The sequence below is a fragment of the Nicotiana attenuata genome, unplaced genomic scaffold (assembly GCF_001879085.1).
Source record: "Nicotiana attenuata strain UT unplaced genomic scaffold, NIATTr2, whole genome shotgun sequence".
NCBI classification, from domain to species: Eukaryota; Viridiplantae; Streptophyta; class Magnoliopsida; order Solanales; family Solanaceae; genus Nicotiana; species Nicotiana attenuata.
Window position 1 is genome coordinate 122517 of NW_017670587.1, and position 8424 is coordinate 130940.

The window sequence follows — 8424 nt, forward strand, 5'->3', positions numbered from 1 at the left end:
AAGTGACTGAAAGGTTGCTTTTTCGTGCGGTTCCCAAAGTCATTAATTGGAGGCGACTGATGGTCGGCTTTTTGGCTTCCTCAGTTCGCTGAAATGACCTCCATAAATGGATTAACTTCACAATCTTGCAAACTTTATTATCATATTGTTCTCACAGTCTCATTAGTTCTTTCAACTTCCCTCAATTTTCCCTTCTCTTCTATTAGCTCTTACCTCATTATCAACATTCTCTATTTTCTTGAATTTCCGCATTATAATGGCTAAGACATCTAAATCGGTTCCCCAAAAAGATAAAGCTTCTTCATCTTCTCGACCGACCAAGAGTAAAGCGGTAGTGCCCCCTCGTATTGAGGAATGTATTCCCCCACCATGTGAAATAATATCCGATTTCCAGATCGAGAAACCTGTATCGACACCAGGCTGATACGAGCCCATGTCTCGTTACGTCTGTTTGATAACCGAGGACGAGCTTGTGCAAGTAAAGAAGGACTGCAAGTGGGAGAACAAAGAAGTAGTGATCCCTTCCCCCGAGAAGGATATCACTACATACAAAGTGAGATACTTAAGCGTGTATACCTACCCATTTACGCTGGGCGCCGCAATCCCAGCTCAGGGTCCCATAGATCCAGTTATTCTTGACTTTTGCCAACGATACCAAGTGACGTTTGGCCAGATTTACCCTTCATTCTGGCGAATCGTTCATTTGATCAGGTTCTTTTCGAGTTAGGTCGAGGGGATGCCTTTCACTCTCGACCATCTGATTAGACTATACAGTCCTCGACTTTATCGAGGTGGCTTGATAAAACTGCAACGCTGATCCTTCAAATATCTCTTCTCTAATATTAATGAGGATAAAGACCGAGGGTGGATGAGCCGTTCGTCCGAGTCAGGACCTCCGACCTAATTCCTGCTGATTGGATGCCGTTCCCTGAGAAGTGGAACATGAAACGTAAGTACATATTTGTCGATGATTATTTTATGCCCTGCTTTCTCTTCTTTTCCTCAACTTTATCTTTTCCTTGGTCTAACCCCTTTTCGATGGCGCAGCTACTGCTTGGTTTCCTGGTGCGGTCCCGGACCTCGAAGGCTAGGGCCGAAAACTGGCTTCCACTACCTCATATCGGAGCGTTGCTGGCAAGATTTGGACAAAGGCCGATGGGAGGCTAAAAATCATGGTGAGTCTTCTTGTTTGCTTTCTTGTACTTCTTTAGTGGAATACTTACTTCGTTTTTATGCAGGTCTCGGAGACGTCGTTGTTGTGCGATCGGCCCCAGCTAGGGAAGAAGAGATCCCAAAGCCTTCTAAAGAAAAGAAAAGAAAAAGGGGATCGCCTGCAGATTCCTCGAAGCCCAAGAAAAGTGCGGCTCAAAAGTCCAAGGCCGATACGGTGTCCTTATCCCCGGAAACAGCCCAACGCCTTCGGGATCAGAAGGAAGAAGAAGATGACGACTGCCTGTTGGTAGCTCGTAAAAGAGGAAACACCGGTGCTTCGAAGTTTGTTGAACTGGTAGTGGCTGATGTGGTTCACTCTAGAGCCGAAGAGATCTTCGAGGGGAGATTAAGCAAAGTCCCGAGCCATTAGGCAGCAAAAAGGCACCTCACCTAGGAGGCCATTTGGAGGGCGAGGCCGAGGGGCCCGATCCCGAGCCCCTTCAAATAGAAGAGAATGCCCCGAGTGGATCACTAGGGGTAATCAATGTGGATGACGCACCGCCTGGTCCCGAGTTCTCCGAGGGGAAAATCCGAGATGCTCAGAACATGAGATCTTCTGAAGTGGGGGCGAGCCACGAAGGGCATGACATCTTTCGAGAATGCCTCACAGGGATTAAAGATGACCCCGACCCAGATGCTTCTTTCATCTTTGATGAGGCTCGTCGACTCTTCAAACAAGTGAGTTTTCCGTCCTTTACGCCTGTGCTTTGCTATTCTAAGTCTAACTTTTCCCCTTTTTATGAAGGATGTGGTGCTCTATAAAAGGGTGTTTTCCAAGTCTCGAGCTGATCTTGCTCGATGCGAGGCTGAGCTTAAGAAGATCTCGGAAGAGATGGATAGTCTTAAAACCCTCTATGTCAAGAAAGAGGAGGAAATCAGCGATATTCGAGCCGAATTGGCAAAGGCTTGCCAACAACAGACCGAGCTTACCGAAGAGGTAATATTCCCTCTGAAGTTTTGTTATGGACTTGCCCGATCGGTCTTCTAACACTTCTGCTTTGCAGTTTCAATAAAAGGGGGAGCTGGTGGAGCAGCTTCGTGAAGAGCTCAAGATGAAGGAGGCCGAGACCCTGGGGTGGAGGCAAGGCATGGACATTCTTGCCTCCGAGAAAGAAACTCTTCGGGAGCAGCTGGCTTCACGCGAACATCAGCTTCAAAGTGTGAAGGAGGAGAGCCTTGCTCGAGGCTGCAAAATTGAGGAGCTTAAAGCTGAGTCTGCTGCTGAGCTGGCCAAGGCAAAATCTGATGCTGAGGTAATTATATCCTCGTATCGAGTCGACGCTGAAGCGGCTAATGGTCGGGCAAAGGAGATCTCTTCTACGGCCGAAGTTAAGTTATCAAGTGCACTTGACCACGCTAGGTGACAGTCCCGGATGGTAACCCTCGAGGAGGTACATGCTCGCGGCTTTGATCTCTCAGTCGATATTGAAAGGGCGAAGATTTTGGAAGAAGAGGTTTCCGCTCTGCTTTCTGATGAGAATGGTTCAGCTAGTGGCTCCGAGAGTGGAGAAGACGAAGATGAAGTCCCTGAGGGTGAGGCTCTCGAAGATGCGGCTCTTGAAGATGCAGTTGCCGAAGATGTGACCCCGAAGTAGATTTAGGTTTCGTGCAAGTATCCCTTGTGTAAATATCTTTTGTAATCATCTTTTGGAAATACAAGAGGAACTTTTTATCATTTTTGACTTGTGCTGGATTTCATTTTGTCTTTATTTATAGAATACTTCGATTGTATAACTTGAATGATTGGTCCGAGAATTGGTTTGGACTCGGGACATAATAAACCCTTAGGTCTTTATCGATAGATATAATAATCCTCAAGCTAAGTTTAAACTGATCCGATGTGTGCTCAGGATATCATGACTCTTGAGTCCAAGTCGAGTGAGAACGGAGTCTCGAACTATGCGTTTTTGGCCCTTAAGCCTTTCGAAGTTGGCCCTTAGGCTCTTTTAGGTTGGCCCTTAGGCTCTTTAAGTTGGGCTGATTCGGCATCTAGGATGGCAATATAATTTTTCCCTCTTCTCGGCTAAAAGACTTAGTGAAAATTTTAATCATGCCTTAGCATTTGTTTGTTGTAGCCATTGGGTTTTTTGGAGGTTCGATGAATCGGAACCTTATTAATAGTTTGTTTGTATAAATATATTCGAACACCTCTTGAGGTTTTTTCAGAGGCTGATGTTATCGAAGCCTTTAGATTATTCGAGGGCTGAATTTATCGAAGCCTTTAGATTATTCGAGGGCTGAATTTATCGAAGCCCTTTTGCTTTTGCCGAAGGTAGCCTGATTTAACCGGTTTTTTCAAAGTGTTTGAAGGCCTTTAATTTATGGCGGAAGTCGGACGTCTCCGAGCCGCATTATTTCGGCCGTAGCCTTTTATATGACCGTAGTATTTAGTATGGTCGTAGCCTTTAATTTGGCCGTAGCCTTCGGGGGTGTCCCTTGGACTTGTTCCCTGATAACTTTTCAAACTTGTTCGAAAAGTTAGTCCCCGAGTATATTGTCCTTGGCCTTTGTTTCGGGGGGACGCCTCTTTGAGGTCTTATGAGTCCGAGTTTTTGATGGCTCGGGCGAGTTGACTGTCGATGACAGTCCCCGAGTATTTCGGGGTTACATTTGTGCTTTGGCCCTTGAGCCGTTTCCCGTAGGATTATAAGTGTAGAGCTCGTATAATAGAAAAAATCTTTTTTTTTTGGTAATTAAAATTTTTTTATTTACCAAGTAATATTTACACAGTATTTCTCTCTTTAGCCTGATCTACACATTAGTCCCAGATTCAGCTTAACATCTCATTCTTGTTCCTTCTAACTACTATACCTATTTACATATCCATATGAACAGTAGGGTAGTATTTTGATTCTAATAGCCTCCCCTTCAATCTTTGCTTCATGCTCCCTCGACAGTGAATTTCTTGAACTAGTTGTCGAGTAATTGTTTCAGCGTTCCTCTGTCTTCCTTGAAATATTCGTGCATTCCTCTCTTTCCATATATAGTATATACTACCAGCTAGTGCCATTCTGTATACTTCTGCTTTAAGACTCCTTCCTTTGTAATGTCTTTCCGCCCAGTCTAATTCGTGTCCCCAAGTCATCACCTGCCTCTGTATTCCCTGCTAGTCTAGCATTGCTGCCCATACTTATGTTGAAAATGAGCAGTTAAAGAATAAATGGTCAATAGTTTCTTCTTCTCTGTTGCATAGAGAGCAGGATGTATCCTCCAGGCAGCCCCATCTTCCTAATCTTTCTCTTGTTAATAATCTTCTGTGAGCAGCCAGGAATAGTGTGAATGTCCATTTAGGAAGCCCAACGTTATTGCATGTCATCCTCCTCCATGTTACCTTTGTGAAGTCCCCTCTAAGCTTCAAATATATAGCCTTGATTGAGAATTTGTCCATTTGCAGCACTTCTTCTTGTGAGTACCCAGCTTCCTCAAAGTGTTTCTTTGCTTTTAGTATTTTTTGTACCACCCACGATGCTTGCTTTGGTTGAGCACCCCAAGTAGTGTTTCTCTTATAGTATATATGGACTCGTTGTATCCACATTTTATCTTTCTTCTTGCTTAAGTTCCACAACAGTTTGCAGTTGGCTGCTTTATTCCATGTGCCTATGTCCAGTATATTCAATCCCCCTGCTGCTTTTGGCCAGTATAATCTATCCCAGGCCAATAGTGCTTTTTTAGTGACCTCCACCCCTCCAGTCCATAGAAACCTTCTGCAGATACTCTCTATTAATTGGATCAGTTTCTTAGGCAGCATAAACACTTGTGACCAAAACACTTATATGGAGAATAGCACACTCTTAATCAGTTGGATTCTTCCTGCATATGACAGGAATCTGGCAGTCCATGATTGTTTTCTCCCCAGCATCTTCTCAATCAGTGGTTGGCACTGTACCAATGATAGCCTTTTGGTACTTAAAGGCACCCCCAGGTACCTCACTGGTAATGCTCCTTTAGAGAAGCCTAATACTTGCAGTATTTCCTGTTGAATATCATCTTTGACTCCCCCAAAGAAGATAGAACTCTTGTCAGCATTTGCAACTAAACCAGAAGCTTGAGAGAAACCTTGAAAGCATTGATAAAGCAGCTGCACAAATATAGTATCACCTCCACAGAAGAGCAGAAGATCATCAACAAAGCTAAGTTGTACTATGTTCATTGTAACACTCCTCAAATCTATAAAAGTTTTAAGACCCGCTAAATAAAGAATTTAATTTTTATAATCTTAAATGATACTTCTATTACGGATTTTAAACCCTTGTGATTGATTTTGAGTTACTTCTCTATTTATAAATAATTGAATATATAATTAGGAGAATATTAATAATTTTAATATTATTAATTAGTAAAAGTAGGCATCATTAATTATTAGTTAAGTGTAAACAAAACAAGAAAAATAATAATAATAATAATAATAATAATAATAATAATAATAAAACATAGAACAAAAAAAAACAAAGGCCTAAAGCCTTGGAAAAGGTAAGAAACAATACAGAACAACTGTGTTGTTCTGTTTTAGTCACGGCACAAAAGAGAAAAGGCTTAAAGCCTTAAAAGCCTTAAAAGCCTAAAGCCTCTCCACTCAAAAGAGAAAAGGCTTAAGGCCTTAAAAGCAATACAGAACAGTCACGGCACAAAACATAGAAAACGCAACCTTACGAACGGCAGCAGCCGCACGGAAAATTCTAGGGTTCTTCACAACTCACTTATTCTTGAACTCAGGTATGTAAAACTCCTTATTATCAATTACCCTATAGTGGTAATTGGTAAGAAGTGAATGGTTAATTCTCACTTCTTCCTCTATAGCAACAATAATTTCCATGTTTAGGTGTGAAACCTTAAAATTAATTAAAATACACTTATTATTGTAGAATCAATTATTTGACGGGTATAAATTGGGCTGGGGTCTACGTATTGGCTCAAGGAGTTTTGAGGTGAGTGGATATAACCCTTTACTAAAGTGGTTCTACTCATAAAAATATGCCCACAAAGTGTTTGATAAAATACTTTAAAGAGTCAACATGTGCTTAATTGGAACGAGTGAATACATGTTGACTAAGTATATTCTAGTTGAAGCTTATATATTTTACTTGAGAAGTATAACTGTCTATTCTTCATATTTTTATGTTATTTTTTTTACATGATCTTACATGTTAAAGTTTCAGGAGTTAGATAGAGCTTTTAGACATACCTTGAGTAATTTTATTTCATGCTGATGTTATGCATACACTCAAGTATATTATTATAAATACTGATGGAGCACTTTTAAACAAGATTTAGACTTGAAAAGTCACAAGAAGAAGTTTTAGAAAGAAAAGATTTTTGGGAGTATCCTTTATTCTGAGAAGGGGTCATCGTCCAGGCCGAGGGTCCTGATATAGGCATGACTTCCTGAAACTACTTGTGCCAAAGTAGGGAGCACACAAGCCGAGGGTATCGTTGCTGAGAATTTACTTAGCCATGCTAAGGTATGATACATGAGCATTGAGAACCATGAAGCGAGTGGCACCTCGTGGATTGGGCCTATTCGATGAGGTTGGGGATCACACGGTGACTAAGACAGAAATAGGTCAGGATAGTTGGAACTCCCAAAGTATAAAGTGAAACATTTTTTTTATAAGAAAGAAAAAGAAAAGAATTTCTTTTAGAATGTTCATAAACTACTAGTATGCAATTATTTTAGAATTATTCTTATAAGCTTTATGTTTTACATGTATTTAGAACCTTTGCTCGTAATGTATATGTTAGTAAAGTTTCGCCCCCTGTTGTTGAGACTCACTGAGTACAATGGATGGTACTGACGTTCTCTTTTGGGAGCATAAGTTGGTCTGCGGTACAACATAGGAACCGATTTTGCAGGCAAGCAGGCTACGAGTTAGGACTTCCTTCTCTTCTAGTGCTATTGGTGAGCTCCGCTTTTGTTTGTGGAGTATCCCTTTGAGTCATCTTTATTTAGTTATTTCTTTGGTTACTTAGAGAACTGGCCAAGAAATCTCATGTCCTGAGCGGTGCGTCAGTTTATCAGTAGAGGATTCAAAGACATAGTCGTTGGGTTAAGATTCAGATGTTTTTGATAATAACTTAACAGTAATTCAGTAGTTACTACGAATAAAGTTTTGGAGTTGATTTATTTAAATATTTAAATTAATCAAAAGTATTTGGTTAGAGTATTGCCTTGTTGCATATAAGGTTGGAGTTATAATAAATTTGATAAGCAGAGATGGTTCGCTCGATCATGTTTAGTGATCGAGTGTTGGTCCCGGCTTGTTCAGAAAATGGGTCGTGATAAACATAGTATCAGAGCCTCGGGTTTATGGAGTCCTTGGGGTCTATAAAGCCGTGTTGGTAAAGTCTTGTTTATAGGTATGAAGCACGCCATACTTATAAACAGGAGGCTACAAACATTTAGGAAAAGTCTCATCTTTTTTAATACTTTAGATCGTGCAGTAGAGCCTACCTCTAAGAAATTACCTAATGTATTCTTTCCTCCAAAACTCGTAGAAATGGCTCATACTCTGCACTCTGACACCGAGACTCAGGATGCTGCTCAAGAAACTATTGCTACTATTATGGCTCAAGGCAGAACAAAAAGGGCTTCAACTCAGAAAAGGAGGGGAAAATCCACAAAGGGAGTCCAAGTATCCCGGTTGAATAAGAAGAAGGGGTGGAGCATGATGATCCAGTACCTCAGGATCTAGTACCGCCCCTAACAGCAGCTCCGGCTCAGGCAACTATATATCCCGAGGTGGGTCAGATGTTTAATGTTGTCAACAGTGCTATGGAGATGTTTAAAGCCTTTATGGCCAACCAGAACGAGAGAAGAGATGAGATTCCACCTCAATCAAATAGACAGAACAATTTTGAGTCCTCAAGAGTGAATGAATTTTTGAAGTTAAGTCCTCCAGTGTTCCATGGTTCTATAGTTGATGAAGATCCAATGTTGTGGCTGGAGGGTGTCAAGAAAGCCCTCCAAGTGATGAAAGCATTTGATGATGAAGTTGTGGAGCTAGCTGCTTACCAGCTTAGAGATGTGGCCGGCTCTTGGTTTGAGATGTGGGAAAAGGAAAGAGATGAAGATGATGGTCCGCCTACTTGGGAAGAATTTGAAGAGGCCTTCATGGCTAACTTTATCCCAGAAGAGGATAGGGAAGCTAAGGCTACAGAGTTCGAACAACTCAAGCAAGGGAATAAAAGTGTGCAAGAGTACTACATGGAATTCAT